An 18,788-nucleotide genomic window follows, 5' to 3' on the forward strand; every position below is an offset into this window, starting at 1 on the left:
ACTTTTCTATACTGGGATCGAGCAAAAGTAATTCTGAGTTTAGTACATTATATTTAATATTTGTTTAAGGAGGTAGACCTAGGTTAAGGGAAATAACTCTTAAAATCATCAGTACGTTTGTGTCAACCATTTTCAAAAACATATTCTAAGCTTCTAGGTTACATAGATTATTTTCAATCTGTTTCAGGTAAATGCTTAAAATACATTGATTAACTTGACTTTTACAAACGCTTGACTGATTTAAAGAGTTATCTCTCTGAACCAAAGTCTACCCCCTTAAAGCTGTTGATGGTTTGTGTCTCATCGTATTTTGTATGTTTGTATTGCTGCCTTTTCGAACTATATGTACACCCCGCAGTTACGTGTATTCAAAGAACTTCAACACAGCGAGTATTTTTAGATCTGTACTTAGTGCATTGCATGTTGTGGTATGTATAAGTACGGCCTGCCAGGACCGGTCTGAGTGTTTGTTAGATGTATTTCTGCTAAATGTATCGATCTGATGAGTTAAGCCCTTTTCAACTGATTTTCATAGTCTGTTCTTTAATATGTTGTACTATTACACCACTGTTCCATGTAAAGGTGAGGGTTGATGCGTTTGAACTAGTGCAACCCCGCAGCATTATGTATATGCCTGTCCCAAGTCAGGATCCTGAAATTCAGTGGCTTTCGTATATGGTGCTGTATAAAATATTTTTTTCCGTTCATTATTTTGTATCATGATACATCAGGCTGTTCGTTTTCCCGTTTGAATAGACAACTTTCGAGTTCGGTGCATTTCCGTCAAAAACTCTGGTTTTAGTGAACGTCATTTGTGCGTTTAGGGGCGTCGTCACTTCCATTCCAATGTTGAGCGAGTGGTTGGAAAACTATAATTCTATATTGTACGAATTATTCGGCAAATTGAATTCTCAAAATTGACAATCAGCATTGCTGTCATTAGGGAATGGTCATAATGTACCTACAGAACAACCATTATTTCTAGTTTATCCTGCACAATAACGATCACTAAGACGCTTGATGGACGTAAATAGTGCAGGGATACAGGCGACCCCCTCTATCTGGTAAATGACGTCATAAAGGCGCGTATAATTGACGAGTTTTTGCCGGTGACGGATGAACTCGAAAGTGGTCTATTGTTTTACATTTGTCAATTCGGTGCTTACATGACTAACTATATAGTATGGAATTCGTTCACTTTTGAAAATGACTAGTACATGTAGTTGTTTTAAATTCCCATGTCATTTAGTCTCTTATTGTGGAGAAATGTCTCATTGGCAATCATACCGCATCTTCTTATTTTTATAGAATTTCAATAATTACTATATATATAAGTCATTTGATAATCGTCTAAATTAATTACTTGAAAACATCTGTCACAAGAGCAAAATAATGTAACTGTATAATAAAAATTTAAAAAGCAAAGAACCGAAGTCTCGTTTTGTAAGTCATAAATATCACGTGACATCATCAAAGACAAGACGGAAACCGATACCATTGGTCTTTTGACATATTTCAAGTGATAACCCCTTTTTGTGAATAAGATATCTTAATATATTTGACTATTTGTTATTACTGTTAAAATAGGTATTGTGTTTGTCTATACTCAAACTATAAAAGAGTATATTCGTTTTGATGTTTCCGTCATAACAATTAAATCGTCTCGTAAAGAACATGCTATTACGAGGGCGGTAATTCCGGGCACGTCACTGACTGTATTGAAGAGTAATCGTGAATTAAAATCTTTGAGGTACAAATATGAATGATCTGTGACTAGAGATATGGAAAAATTGATTACATGATCTGTCTAAATCATTAAGGTCAATAGTGGTTTATATTTGGTAATAAATCCATGCAGTAATTAGTCAAATCTTTTACCCCTGTGCTGGAGGTAGAATGGTTGAAGACTTAATATTTCGTAAGTTATGAAATAGAAGAAAGAGAATAAAGTAAACGTGATTAAAGGGGGGACATTTATATGGTTTTAGTTTCAATATTTTTGGCTTGATGCATGCACAATGTGACCTCCGAATTGAAATAGACAAACAACAGTCTAATAAAAAGACGACTTAATATATTGAGATATTTAATAAGTTTAATAACGTATTTCATTTAAATATAGCTCTTAAACAACTAGAAAGTTAATAAATACTTACATGCACTATCAAAGAGGTACCAAAAGCATTGCTCAACTATTGTTCTTATCGTTTAAATAAGAGACATAAGAGATAAAAAGAAAAAAAAAAAAAAGGCTACATGAAAAACACAAATACTGGGATACACAAATATTTTGGTGGTGGCAGGTTTTCATGAAGAGCCAGATGTGCAAATCTTTTTCCACCACCGGTACCTGTTCTGTTAATTAGTTTTCACGAATTTCATGCCAGATATATTCTATATTTTCTAAGGTTACTGAAAGGCAATGTTAACGTATAGCGAATTAGTTATCTACGTTTTAGTAAGTGTCGCACCATACATTTAGGTTGAGTTTCGAACCCCGTTCGTGACAGGTGTTTTTGACTCCGATCATTTGAAATTTTACAAAATATACCAGTATTCAAAACAAAAGTCGGTGTTTTTTCTGGTACTTTGACATCCTAAAAAGTAGCCACCACAGTAAAGCCGAGAGTGCTGAAAGTGATGTTAAACACAATCGTGCAATATTTGACTTGTCAGGTCCAACACAACCAGAGGAGAAGACATTACTTTTCCCTTCTAAGTTCCCGAGATCATCCCGTTTTTTGGGGTACTTGTTGCACAATTATTGTTTGTTTTTTGTTCTACTTTTTATTAAGAGGTTGTACGCTTTTGTTTGTGAATGGTACCATGCAGGATTTTTGACAAGATGGTGGTAGATACATGTAGTAATGAAATCTTGACGAAAACTTCGAAGGTAAATTGAAAGTCAATTCTCTAGATTTACGCAACTGCGGAAATATGCAACCTATGCATAAAATTAGAATTATGCAATGCGAATGATACAGCAGTATTTACTTATGTTTTTAATACCTACTATGTAAAGCAATTTGTTTCAATTGCACATATTTCTATATGGTTACAATTCCTACAAATCTATGGACTCCATAAATACATTATTTTTTTCCGTTTTTTTCATATTTCCCTATTACTTAGTCGTTTGATCTTTTTAAAAGTGAATTTTGATGTTTATTGAAAAGAAATAACTATTTACAAGAAAATTAGTTTTTAAAAATAAGATGATTTGATACACTGAAATGATTTCAATATGAGGTGACGATATGTGGAATAGGTTTTTAGAGACGTACTAGTATTTTAATTGGAAACCTGTAGAAATGGCTTGATAATTTATATTTTCTAATTTATATTTACAATTTTCAAAAACACCGAAAATGTTAATTCTAAATCAACTTTAACTTAATTAAAGGCTTTCTGTGTCATGTGGTCTCTTAACAATCACACCACATCTTCTTTTAATTTTTATATTTTTATATAACGTTAAGGTAAATAAGATGAGTATTGTAAAACAATAATGGAGTTTTTTTAATCGAAGATGGTTACATATTCAATTTGTCCTTGTTCTCAATTTTCATCCCCTCCTCAGGACAGATTCACTGGAATGTGGAGTGTTCACATAGGCTTGTTAGCTCAATTCTCCCCGCAATGCATCATGAGACAGTGCCGTAATAGTAAAAAACTAAAACTTTGAAAATCAGAAGCAATAACTGTAAGATTACCTTACACAAATAGTATCTAACACGGCTATTTACAAAAAATTGAAATATTTCTGCTTTGAAAAGATCTTCAATTAGTTTATCTTTATCTTACGATCAGCTTTTAATCACTGTCATCCATGTTCGATCAGGTGTCTCGGTTCACTTACCCCACAAAGCAATGCAGACATTAAACGTTCTTAATAGTTAAAAAGCCAACGAATGAACATCTATAAATCTCCTAATGAAGGACCACACGCGAATAACCTGTCTTTATTTGAGCATTTCCTGTCAAATAAAACGTCTGACCCCTCTTAAGGTCAGATAAACACATGCATGTTGACTATTAAGGGTTAATTGTTAGTTAAATGAGTTGATAATTCGTTTACACGACTTAATTAAGATTACATTGACTTACTTCAGTATTATTGGTCATTTTCTTACTCTTTGTTTTTCAAATTGTTTTGTTAAGTTGACAAATCTATTTCTCAGTTCGGGTGTTAAGAAATTGACCAAAAAGTAGAAATAGAGAAAAATTAACTCAATAAATAAAAGATTAAAGAATAATCGAAAAAAATAAAGAAAAGTAAATGATTGGCAAAAGAGAATAGAATACAGAAAATTGACCTAGAAAATCTAAGAATACAGAAACGAAGGATCCCCAATTTAGACCCCCAGTAATGGTAATAATGTATCCCTTGAAGTTCATTTCAGCTCGTAAAGTAAGGCATTGAGCTATACTCGGCATCGCTGCCAGGTACAAAGTAATATTCTAAGGAACCATTGAAAGAGAATTAAGATTTATTACAGAATTTCGGTCTTCTGCAGACAAATAAAAGATCATATTCAGAAATAGCATTCCTAGTTAATGTTGCGTTTTATTTGTCTGTTGACAGATCGGAATCTCTCTGGCTTTACCATATGGCTTCTATGGTGGTCGTCATGAAATGGTTTAACCATCATCCTGCCAAAAACGGTAGGGTGCAGCTACGGAATTAAATCCAGAAATAATTAACCGATGTTGATTCCGCGTTTTATTATTGTTATAAACCTAAATAATTCATTATATAGAAACCTATTTCTGCTTTTTCTATTTCTAACATTCTGGTTAGTAATTATAAACTTTCTTATGCTGTGTGCTAAGTACATGTAACTTTATTATAAAACGCACATCACCTAACTTTTATTATTTGTAGAAATTATGAGCATCTTAATTGTCATAAATGTTATAATTCATGATTATATCTTAGTTTACACATTGATTTTGATCACTATCTGGATAAATGAATTTCGGAGAGAAATTTGTAACAAACAGTAAGGTATTGTAAAATGTTATATACATATATGTTATCATTTTCTGAATGGTTAAGTGTGTTTTTCAGTGAAATAGATTTATTTTTACTTATCTTTTTAAACATATTATAAGGGCAATATGACAAATTACTTATGCAAAACTGCATTTTTATATTAACCCGATAGCCCTTTTTTCATAATGTCAAGATTGTGTTCTTTAATTTTATGCATTTGTATGTGTGTGTTTGTGTGTTTTCCTCCTGCTTTTCGAGTTATTGATAATCCGCACAATAAAGACTACTTTCTCTTATTTTTGCAAGGAGCCTCACTGGCCGAGTAGTCAAAGTATTTCGTCTACATTAATGAGGTTGTTCCAATCCCGCTTTTGCAAGATGCGTTCGACATTTAAATTAATGTCTAAGATTGACAGTTTTCCTGGTGTTGTTCGCTTGTTTTATCCGAGTACTCCGGCTTCCTTCCGTTAATAACAACTGGTCGCAATGAAAGAGCCAAAGGTTCTGAAAGTGGCGTTGAACGCCACTTTCAGAACTTTTCTATCAATTATAATAATCTTATTCCTATGTTATGTTCATTCAAGGTAAAGATGAAAACATGGCCCTTATGCAATTCATAAAATAATTGGGTAATCGAATTTTACTTGGATATTTTGTCATATTTTGCTTGTCTTTGTTGCTATCCGGTCCTCCAAAGTTATTAACCACGTGGTATAGGCCAAGTATATCAGAAATAGAAAAAAATGATGAAACGAATTTACATAAAACTTACTGTACTCAGTGTAATTTGTTTTGTATGGATGTACAAGTACCCTGTGTTTTTGTTAGATGTATTTCTATTTGTATTCATCTGATGAGTTAAACCTTTTTCAACTGATTTTTATAGTTTGCTCTTATGTTTAACTGTAACACTATATACTCTTCTAGGTTAGGGGAGGGATTGGATCTCGTTAACATGTCTAATCCAGCCACATTCTGTATGTATGTGTTTGTCCTAAGTCAGGAGCCTGTTATTCACTCTTTGTCATTTGCTGCATTTGCTGTAATGCATACTTGTTTTTCATTCATTTTTTACACTTATTATGACGTTATAGTTTTCTCGTTGGAATGGTTTTACATTTGTGATTACGGGCCATTTTTAATTGACTATGCGGTATGGGCTTTGCTAATTGTTGAAGACCGTATTGTGACCTATAGTTGTTAATTTCTGTGTCTTTTGGTCTCTTAAGAAGATATTTCTTATTGGCAATCATACCACAGCTTCTTTTTTATAATTACAATTGTATACTAGTAATTAAATTGTGTCTTTTTTTATTTCTATTTCGATTGATAATAAAAAACATGAAATATGGAATTAAATTAAGAGATTTAATATCCTGATTTTTTTAAATTTGAAGCATGGTTGATTGAAAATAACTATCCCCTTTTGTCGTGATTTTATAAATGGAAATTGCACTACAGCTGGATCATATTTTGGCTGTAATGCAGGAACCCAATTGTACCCTTATTTGTACACTCCGTTTTTTTTTAATTTAATTTTATTTTTGTTTTATTTTATTGTATTTTTTATTTTATTTTTTTTTTTTTTTTTTTGGGGGGGGGGGGGGTTCTTGTTTGTCAATCTGGTTTTCTAATAAATGTTTTGCTAATTGTTGGCTTAAGCGTTTATGTTTCATTAGATCATTTTTATATTTGGTATTTGTTTTAATGTAACAATAAACGCATTAATGATATTTTTCATAGAACTGAACACATACGACTGCACATTAAAAATAGTAAATAAAATTATCAACAATTACGCTTGAAGTTGAATCAACTAAAGAACTTCATTTTATGGAGAGGGGTGGGGGCTCAGTGGCTTGGTAATCTACGTCGTCGAAATATTCTATCCCTAGCATTACTATCAAGTTTTTCTTTTATTTACCTGTGCACTTTGTTGTGGAAGAGAGAATGACGCAATATTGCTGTTAGTCAATTGAAATAACGCATTATAATGAAACATGCATCTTATGTAATGTTTTACCGAAGGTCGTTGGTTCTATTCTGGCACTCATGGTATCCGTATGAGGATGTCTTTGTATGATATGATATTACTATCACAATCTTGCATACATTTAGAGTTTTAGTAGGCTTTGTGTTAATCAATCCGTAAATAGTATTGTGTGAGCTGTTTTTTCCCTCGACTTACGATTTTCTAATTATGCTATCCAATCCAAAATTTGTTTGGGGACCTAAAGTAATCGCTTGCAGAGTCTTCCTTTTTTGTTTACTTGATTGAAATCATTTTTATACAGATGAAAGATATATGCAGTTCGTTGTTCGTCAGTTGGCAGCACCAGCTCATTTTGCTATTCTTCTTAGGTAAATCCACATTCATGTATACATCTTTGCAAGTGTGCGGTTTTGAACAAGAGTTCTAACAGTGGTAATACCAGAAACATTGAAATTTGAATGAAAGGCTGTCATATATAGTATGTTTTTTAATGGTTCTTTATTATTTGCAGAATTATGTGCCAATACTACAGCTTCTGACTAAATTCCTAATTTGGAACAGGCATGTGTGGTAGGCCGAAGTGAAACTTGTTTTGTTAAGATCTCAACCCTCTCTTTTCAAACATAAGTAGATATATGAACTAAACCTTTTAAAATATACAAAACGAAGTCATGCCAAACTGATATAGAAAACAAAATAAATATGTTTATAGCATTCCCCGGTTCCGTTCGAAGTCCATGCTAATCCCTGGATGTTTCTCTTTCTTTGTTAATTCTATATGGATCTTGAGAGTTTTGAACATCGGTAAACTGATGATGCCTCTTAGTAACTGCTATTTTCTGTATCTTCACAACATCTTTGGCAAAATAATGTTTCACTTTGCTTCTACCTTTTTTATCAATCAGTCGTTTGGCAACAAAGTCTTAGATCCATTTAGAATTTACAAAGAAAGAGAAAACCAGGGATTCACACGGACTGTATTTTCTGTATCTTCACAACATCTTTGGCAACATGTTGTATCACTTTACTTCTTTCTTTTATCAATCAGTCGTTTGGCTACACACTCTTAGATCCATTTAGAATTTACAAAAAAAGAGAAAACATCCAGGGATTCACACGAACTGTATTTTCTGTATCTTCACAACATCTTTGGCAAAATGTTGTTTCACTTTATTTCTATCTTTTTTTATCAATCAGTCGTTTGGCAAAATGAAGTTTCGCTTTACTCTTTTTCTTTTTTTATCAATCAGTCGTTTGGCAAAATATATGGCTTCCTGTTGTGTCAGACATCTTTTCATTGATCATTTGCATATTTGTTGATCATTTGCATATTTGTGTGTCTCGACTTATGAAAACAATTGGCTAGATTACAGTCAATTGATTATGTTTTGTAATTTTCTTTCATTCATAATTTGATTACAAGGTAAAGGGTAAATTGTAGAAAAAAAAATAACACACTGTGTTAATTTATTCTTACATGAAATCATTGCATGTCGGTTAGTTAAAGTACTTGTTTTTTTTTCACAAAGGGAAAGTCTCAAGATGTAAGCTTTCACAACGGGAGTGTCTCAATTAATGGTCTTTCAAAAGGCATTTTATCAAAATGAGGAATGTCTCAATATGTGAGCTTCCAGAATAGGGAATATCACATGATGTAAGCTTTCAAAACAGGAATGTGTTGTATTCTTGTACCCAGGGAGTGTCTCAATGTATGGACTTTGAAAAAAGGAATGTCTCAAGACGTGAACTTTCATAAGTGTATGTCTCAAGATGTGAGTTTTCACATAAGGAGTGCTCAATATTTGAGCTATTTCATTTGGGTCCTATTCGGAATTTGAATATGGTCACATGTTTATATTTGTACACCTCTTTTTGTATACAACAGTAATTCATTAAGCTATGAATTTACATAAAATGTAAACGTTCAAACGTTTTTGATATTTTAAGGAATTAAAGAAATAAAAACTACAGAATGTGAGTTCGAAAAATGAAGAATTTCAGAGATAAAAAGAACATATATATTTATATAAATTGCACGGGTGTCAATCTGAATACATATTCCTAAATTTGAATGTACTGCATCAAATGGTTTCTCTTTTGTAAGCTCTACTATTCTTCCCAATGAAATGTTTGTTTTAACGGTATTATCATTGTATCTTATTTGATCTCAAACTTCATCCCCATTCATTTAGCCGATATAAAAATAAACAGTTTGAATTAAAACATGTCAGAATTCTAAAAGTGTGCTTGATTTTCAATCCAAATGATTTGATGTATATTGTATATTGCAAAAACCAACTTAAAAGTATAAGAATGTTCATACTAACAGAATACAAATAAGGTATTTGTTGCGGTTCATTGCTCTTTGGTCGGGTTGTTGTCTCTTTGACACATTCCCGTTTTCCATTAACTTTTATATATCAATGAACTTTAGTTGAATTAAATTTTGTTTCGAAAACGAACTAGTTTTTTTGTTCAAAAATCTCTGTAACAAATCAAAACTGGTATTTACGTTGAAACATTGTAGTCCCAAATACATTTAAATTGTATGTACATATACATTTTTTGTAATAATATTGCTATTATTAGTTATCAAAGGTATCAAGCTTTAACTTTGATACATCAGACGCGAGTTTCGTATACATAAGACTAATCAGTGAAGCTCAGATCAAAATATATAGTTAGAAAGTCAAACAAGTATAACCATTGAATATAAACTCATCATAGATACCCAGGACTAAATTTTGTATATACGCCAGACACGCGTTTCGACTACAAAAGACTCATCAGTGAATCGAACCCAAAAAAGTTAAAAAGGCCAAAAAAAGAACGAAGTTAAAGAGCATTGAGAACCAAAATTCCTAAAAGTTTTGCCAAATCCAGCTAAGGTAATCTATTCCTGAGGTAGAAAAGCCTTAGTATTTCAAAAATTCTAAATTGTGTGAACAGTTAGGGGTAGGGTTAGTTGCATTGAGGACCCGAAATTCCCCAAAAAATTGTGCCAAATACGACTAAGGTAATCTATGCCGAGAATAAGGAAATCCTTAGTATTTTGAATAATTCATACATTTTCAAACTGTTAATTTATAAACATGACCATATGATTGATATGCATGTCACAACTGAAAATACAATATCAATTCTACCTCAGAAAACAACTAAAATATAGTGTATACCCAATTTACTTATTTGTAAAGAAATTTTCCCGTCTGCTTTTTGACCACAATTATTTAGTTGTTTGCACTGTCGAATTGATTGTACAAATAGATAGCATTAAACTTTGCTTGAAGTGGCACTCTAAACTATCTTTCATGTCTTTAATACTTTTGATTTATCTGTAGTTTTTGTTAATCAAATATGTTAAGTGGTAGTAGAATTGAGTAGAGGTTCTTGATTCTTCACGGTAGTCCCTTTTTAGTGTTCATTTCACAACGAAGTAAATAAACAAATCCAGCATAAGAGTTATTTTTAGATAAACTGGTTTTAATTTTTTCACCCTCAAATAACAGCATTGCCAATAAATAAAAACAAATGATCACGATATGTCCAAAAATCTCATTTAAATATGAATTTTGTATACTTTTCACGAGAGTCACAATGATAACGTTCGTGTTGCTCAGTCTTTAGTTTTATGTATTGTGTTTCGTAGAGTGTTTTTTTTGTCTTGCCGTCATTTTTTGTGGGTTTTCAGTTTGTCTTCGACTAATGAGTTAGAATAATCCTTCGGTATTTTCGCCTCAAGAAGTTTTCCTAACAAAATTAAAAGTTTGCAGGTTTAAACTGCAAGTCAAAGGTAAAAAAGAAATGCCTTTATAAATATCTGAATAATAGCATGTCAAATTGACAGATTTATAACAAATGCTTTTTTTTTTCATATATCGTGTCAAAAGATAAAAGAAACACCTAATTGTACATGTATTCTTTAAGAGACACAGTTATCAATTTACCCTAAATCACCTAACAGCGATTTGATTCTACTCAGGCCTGTCCGTAATTTAAAGAAAATAGAGATCAATTAACCCTAAATCCCCTAATATTTGTTTTCATGAGCGCCTTCGTAACTCTCCGATTTGATTCTACTCCAATCTGTCTGTACATTGAAGGAAAAAATCACATAAAAAAATACGGCCTCATTGATGATATCTAGCATCATGACAGAGGGAATCTGTCACATACCAGCATAACTATTATAAAGATCAATTTGTAAATCGTTCCGTTGAGATATGATGATACTAAATGTTTACACATATTTGTATATACGTCTATTTACCTGGAATAAATTGCAACTGGACACGGATTAAACTGCGAATAAACAAGTATAAGTGTCTTAGTTATCGGATTATGTCACTCACCAAACTAATTTGTTCTCATCGGTCAAATATACCAAAACTTAATGTCAAATTGTTATCTGTGTTTGTGTAACTACCGAAGTAACGTAAAACTACGTTTTGAAGTCTCGTTTTATTCGGAAACCCTTTGATCCGATGAGCTAAGGGCGACTAAACAAAGAATTATAGTCTACGAAACAGCTGATTGATGCTTAAGAGTGCATTAATTGTTTTTAAATTTGAAAGACTTAAAAAGTGATCAATTTTAGTTTAATGCGTAAACATGCCTCCGAGAAAGAAAACAATCACATCAAAACGAGACACAAATCTGTATAAAATTAGAAAACTTAACACATAGAAACACACTCATGACACGAAAGTCGTACAGTGAAAACCACAAAACACGTCCATCGTTGAAATTCATAATTATTGATATCGAATAGCTCTTGTCAGCAATATACAAAAAAAAACGAACATATATTTTACTGATACACCACTGTCCCATACCAGGGAAGGTTTTATGCTTTTAGATACACACTCAAGACACGAAAGTCGTACAATGAAAACCACAAAACACGTCCATCGTTGAAATTCATAATTATTGATATCGAATAGCTCTTGTCAGCAATATGTAAAGAAAACGAACATATATTTTACTGATACACCACTGTCCCATACCAGGGAAGGGTTTGTGCTTTTAGATACACACTCAAGTCGTACCATAAAAACCACAGAACACGTCCATCGTTGAAAAAATATTTATTGATATCGAATAGCTTTTGTCAGCAATATGCATAAAAATGAACATATATTTTACTGATACACCACCGTCCAATACTAGGGAAGGGTTTGTGCCTTTAGATACACACTCAAGACACGAAAGTCGTATAATTAAAACCACAAAACACATCCATCGTTAAGATACATATTTATTGATACATTTATTAGAGTCTCTGTTCTGTAAAATGATAAACCAAACGTATGCATTGAAGGCAAGTACTGGTAGACGAATAATTTCTTAAATTGCAAATACATTTTTATAACAAACCTTTCCGGCATAGTTGACCTTCGATGAATTTGGATATTTGTACATTCCTTTTTTTCATACAGATCTTTAAGTGTTTTGGTTCTTATACATCCTTGGTTTTTAAATATTCTGCTTTGAGCGATTTTAATTAAGGTAAATGCAGAAAATACACTTTATAAAGTTTTAGAATACCGATATGTAATTTGCTCGCAGATGAGACAACTATAATACGCCAAAGTTGAAATTAAGTGGATATAAGCATAAACAACCGTATGGCATACAACGCTGCCAATAGACACCTATAAAGTTTAGTTTGCTATTGACATCCATTGCACAACAATATGAAACTATTCAATTGAGAGTCTTATTTATATCACTTTTTACAATTAACGAGAAAAACAATTACAGACATGACAAAACGACATTCACTGAACTACAGGCTCCTGACTTTGGACAGTCACATATAGAATGTGTAGAGATTAAACGTGTTTGAAGGCGCTAACATTTGCTTAACCGCTTAGAGTGGTGTAACAATACAGCTCATAAAAACAAAACATAAAAATTAGTTGAAAAAAGCTGAGTGTTTTTGTTGTTGTAAATGTTATGACGTTACGCGCGATGTTCGTACCTCATTGGAAAATCGGTGTAGTTGGCAAGATGCAAGTCCAAAATATTTAATTTTGTGATATCATATTCATTGCTATTGTACGCATTTGAAAAAAAAATGTTTTTTTAAATAAAAAATAAAAAAATAATTGTTGAAACAATGTTTTATGCTGCATGCGACAAGCTTCAGTTTTAAAAAACGGCTATTTTTAGGCTGTCCCGCGTAACATATTTCATTTATTGTAACCACTAAACTGTGATTTTCGTCTAAAGTATTTAATATTTTGAAAAACGTTTTTTTCCATTATTTAACAAAAAGGTTCCTTCAGTTTTTTATGCATTTTTTATGACGTTATGATGACGTCATAGAAAAAATAAAGTGTTCGATACAACAAGGGCAAATCTGTCCCACGGGAAGAAAAATTGGTATTCCAGATTTGAGAATCAAAAACATTTATCTAATATGGAAAAAAGGTTAGTATTTGTATTTACTTCATCAATGTTAATTTGCTTAATTTTATGAATTTAAAGACAAATATCCTGAAAAATGATATATGGTTATTTATGAGCGATTTTTCAAAGGCTTACAAGGTTGTCGCACCGTCATTTTTTGACGTAAAAACGAACTCAACTCAAATTTACGTCAATTGTTTGCTTATCAGAGCTCTTATAATGGTAGAATTTTATGATTTTTTAAAATGTTATTTTTCTTAATTTTTCAAAAATCTAAAGTACATCAATTTTCGATAAGTAGTTAAAACACACCGTCGATTTTGCGGAGTCTTACAAGAATGTCGCACATGCTTAAAACCAACGTTTCAGTCGAAGTTTTTGTTTGAACGTTACGTAATATTCGCGACGTTGTGTTACGCTTACATGTACGAACATTGCGCGTAACGTCTTTACATTTGTCATTTAGGGGTATTTTATAGCTGACTATGAGGTATGATTTTCGCTCACTGTTAAAGGTCGCATGGTGACCTTAGTTGTTAATTTCTGCGGTATTTATGTCTCATGTGAAGAGTTGTCTTATAGACAATCATACCACATCTTTTTTTTTTATATTAACTCATCTGCTTGATTCAAAGATTTACAGTTTTACTTCAGATACGCATTTGGGATAAAGTAAATGAAAATGTCTGCATGGTCTTTTTTCTTATTTTATTTATTCGAACATATCACGTGATATTTCCATAAGATGCTGTTACCGAGTCTTCCATACCGTTGTGAGGTACTTGTGCACCGAACATGTATCGTTCTTTTTACTTATTTACATAAATCTTTCCCGTCGTGTTCACTAAGCTTTTATAACGTCTACTTCTACAGCGATTTCAATCTTCTTGTATGAAAGCAAAAGCCTGAAAAACAAAAACAAGACATTGTATATTGTATATAGTAGTAATATTAGATGTTGAAAATAAGCCGAAAACACAAAGACAAAACAAACAAAAAACAAGTAATAAGATACAATAACTTTTCATAATCATTGATAAAAAAAATGGAAAAATAACATATTTTGTCAAAATTCTATTTACTAAGACGGCAAGAGATATATAAATCATAATTTGGCACGTAGTGTATCAAACTTTATCAAGAAGAAGAGAAAAAACAATAACCCTCGCAGAAAATAGAGAATCAATTTTATTATTAATATTCTCTTGTTGCTAATGATCTGATATAATTACATCTTTCATTAGATATGTAGATAAGTAAAATTGATTAACTGATTGATTGAATGATGGCAGTTTAACGGGCTAAAGAAAAGATTCACGGAAATATACATGTACCATGCGAAATGAAAAAAATATAATAAGTAAAATGCTACAATGAAGTAAGCATCCGAAATGATGTTATTGATTTTAAAATGACTAAAAATAATTCTTGCAACTGAAAAAGTAATGGTTAAATACGAAATTAAGTTTTTTTATTTAATGTCCAGTGCAAAATACTTCATAAATATTCAGAAAGATCGGGGTGATCAATTCATTGGTTGATAATTATTCTTTTTTTGCCTCAACTCTTGTGGTATATTTTTAACCAACATCTCCAGGGAACGTTCTGAAAATGCATGAAATGTTAACCTCAGGGGTTGGAGCATCATCAATAAATTACTCATTAATCAATTAATAATAAACAAGTAATCAACAATTAACAATAATTATTACTCAATCAATTAATCATTGATTGATTCTTTTAATTACGGAAAAGTTATTTAAAAATGAATTCAAATCTGTTCTTCTACCCGGGTTTCCAGTGAGGAATTTAGACTGTCACTTTGTAAACACGTTGCAAGTTGGATAATGGTAAGCAATAACTTTTGATCTGAACAGAGCCACCTGTCCAGATTAAAGGAAAAATGTTAATTTGTTTGTTTCAATGATATACAAAATAAAAAGACAAGGTTCCAAGATGGCGAAGACTGCTATTCGTTGTCAAAGCAATGAAATTTAATGCGACTTTCATATAAGTGAGAGGTTAAGCTAGCTATAAAATCAGGTTTAATACACCATTTTTTACATTATAAAATGCATGTAACAACTCAGAAGTATGACATTTGTTATCCATTCTTTTGACGTGTTTGAGCTTTTGATTTTGACATAAGATTACCGACTTTCCTTTTTAATTAGTTCGGAATTTTTGTTATTTAACTTTGTATGTTACTGGCGTACAATATTAAAAATCAGGTCACTTAACTTTAATTCAATTCATCATAGATACCAGGATAAAATTTTGTATTTACGCCAGAGGTGCGTTTCGTCTACAAAAGACTCATCAGTGACGCTCGAATTCAAAAAAATTAAAAAGGTCAAATAAATTACGAAGTTGAAGAGCATAGAGGACCAAAATTCCTATTTTTTTCCAAATACAGCTAATCGTAATGACTGAGGGAGGGGCATAAAAGGGTAAACAATGAGTGATGTGGGTTATTCGAGTTTAAAATAAAGATCTGGAAAGAAGTAGGAAGAAAGAGGTATGTAAGATTTCCAGACGAATGTAAAAACTTAATGACCTGTTTCATCTAATCAACAAATATTACATGCATATGTAAGACAACGCCATATACATAAATGTCATATACATATACATACACCTTGTGGTGTTTTAGACCAAGATACTTTCCGATCTCACAGGATAACAGTCAACATCCTTATCTAGATCTTCTATTCTGATTCCGCACCGACTAACATTTGACAGTTGATATATGAATATATCCATTCGTTTGATGTAATTGAGCTTTTGGTTTGATTATTTGATTAGGGACTTTCTGATTTGAATTTTCCTCGGAATTCAGTATTATTGTCATTTTTACTTGTTGTTCATACTTTAAAATGATTCACGTAAGCTGCAATGTAATTCACCTGACCCGACTTGAACTAAACCTTCCTTCTTTAAACATATTTTATTATAGAATAATTTCTACACATATTCAGTAACTAGTTTAAGATCTAATCTGGAATTTTTGGTCTTGAATGATCTTCAATTTTGTACTTGTTTGGTTTTATAACTATTTTTGTTTTTAGCTTTACTGATACGTCATATGTAGACGAAACGCGCGGCAGGCGTATTGAATTATAATCCTGGTACCTTTGATACCTAGTCTAAAGATATTGTGTTTGTTTGAGTTCCTGAAAAAGCAGTTTCTCCTTGTTATGTAGTGAAACCCTTTAAAAAAATCAAATCATGTTCCATACACGTGCTGTAATATAGTATACAACGCAGCACGTGCATGGAACACCAGTATAATCCCATCCACTTGGAGTGGGGGTACGCAAAAAAGTAAGAAAACGCGTACGTGTCCCAAACACACGCTCGTTAGTAAACAAACAATTATAAATTCGTGTCACCCACGTGCTCAGAGTAAATTAAATCCGTAAAAAACGTGTCCCACCATCATTATAGCATTTACTGCTGTGACTAAAATTATAAATTACATCTAAAACTGTTTTCATGATTAATTACATCATAATAAAACGTAATACAACTAATTGACAATAATAATAAATTAGCAACCGCTGATCGCTGAAGTAAAAACAATAAGAAACTAATCTGAGTACAAATAAAACTAATTTTCTTCCTATCTGATATCATTCAGTTTTCTGAGTGAATATATTTGTTCTTTTAAAAGAGGATCGAAGTCATTCTAACTCTGAAATAACGACAGTTCTCAGGTAAATTATGATTTATGTCTATTAATAGTTTTTTTTTAATAGGAATAAGAAGATATGATATGAGTCAATGCTCCGTCCATCTAACGATATGTGAAAAGTTATCAATAACAGGCTAAATTATGGCATTCAAAACGGAGCCTTCGTTCACATCGAATAGTAAGATATAAATGTCCCCAACGTAACTAATGCAATCACATTTTTTCTGCTCTTTAAAATAAGTGAGAGAGTCGATCATGGAGAGGGACTGAATTATCCGGGATAACATAAAAAAAATTGACAAACGCGAACATAAAAAAACATTTCCATATTCATATATAGCTACCTATATTTTGTATAGCTTTTTTCAAATTTTTCCATTCCTTGAACTTAAAACCATACTATAATCATAACCACTGCATGAATACAGTTCTTTCGAATATACCGACTATAACTATTAGAACAGAGTTCGTTATAGAAAACAAGGAAGAAACCATTTAACTCATAGGGATTTCTGAATCATTTTTTTTTTCGCGCAAAGCGCAAACAACTTTATTAAGTTTTCAGCGCTGTCATTTAAATTGTTTTGTTCAAAATTTGACAATATAATGTGTCAAAAATTATGATTTCAGAATATATTTTTGTTCTCTTCTTGAAGAGAATATTTTTCTCATCAATTTGGGAATCAGAATATTGTTTTCGAAAAAAAAAACAATCCCTTTTTTTTAAGGTAAATCATCGTTCTACAATAATTACATGATATCAACAACCTTTTTTTTTTTATTTCTAACACCGAAACTTTTTTTTTTCTTAAAATTGTCAAAAGGTACTCATCTAAGGGACGACATCAAAAGTTCAATGAAGGATAAAAAACTTAATTCACATAGTTTTTTCACTGACCCCCACCCCCCTCTTAACTTAATTTGGGAAAAATTGATTGACCCATATGGATATATGTAAAAATCAATGTCCGATAACCAAATCTTCAGCCGTTCAACCCCCACCCCCAAACTATTTGAATTAAATTTTTAATTTTACATTGCTCTTTTGATGTCGTCCCTAAGATACCATATTGGTAATTGTGCACGGCAGGTGCACGTTTTGTATACAAAAGATGTATCAATACAAACTATAAAACTCGAATCGAAAAGGTTAAAAAGACAAAGTAAAATACGATGTTGAAGACCATTGAGGACCAAAAATTTCAATACGTATTGTCAATACAGCATAGGTAATCAATTTATGGAAATGATATATAGATTACAGATTTATAACTTGATGAACGATATTTTCTTCAGAATACTGTTATTGAAACCTAATTCAACCTAGTTCTGAACTATGGACTCACACCATTTCGTAATCAGAATTGCATTGTTATGCATCAACTATTATTGAAACAGCTTTCAATCTAGCCCTGAACTATATGGTACTCATCAATTGTAACGCATTCACACTTTTATTGTACTAGATCAATTATAATTTAAACATTTTTTAACAAAACCCTGATTCATATGGTACTTAAACTATTCGGCATGCAGACTAGTATAGTAATAGCCCAATTATTATTGAAACATTTTAAGCAAGCTCTGAACCATATGGTACTCACACGATATCGTATTCAGTATAATGTTGTAATATATCAATTATTACTGAACTATGTTTACCATAGCTCTGAACCATATTGTACTCAAAC

At 31.7% G+C, this 18,788-nt stretch overlaps 1 protein-coding gene and 1 long non-coding RNA gene across 3 annotated transcripts in view; one reads left to right on the plus strand and one right to left on the minus strand.

The window, feature by feature from the left end:
* Positions 1-18,788, plus strand: part of LOC143059716 (protein Wnt-6-like) — an 82,662-nt gene that overhangs the window by 12,786 nt on the left and 51,088 nt on the right. The window lies entirely within an intron of this gene.
* LOC143059717 (uncharacterized) overlaps positions 14,097-18,788 on the minus strand; it is a 48,005-nt gene continuing 43,313 nt past the window's right edge. The window contains exon 2 of the long non-coding RNA XR_012973572.1: positions 14,097-14,308. This is a non-coding gene — a long non-coding RNA (uncharacterized LOC143059717). The remainder of the gene's footprint in view (positions 14,309-18,788) is intronic.

Source organism: Mytilus galloprovincialis, chromosome 14 (assembly GCF_965363235.1).
Source record: "Mytilus galloprovincialis chromosome 14, xbMytGall1.hap1.1, whole genome shotgun sequence".
In the NCBI taxonomy this organism is placed as follows: Eukaryota; Metazoa; Mollusca; class Bivalvia; order Mytilida; family Mytilidae; genus Mytilus; species Mytilus galloprovincialis.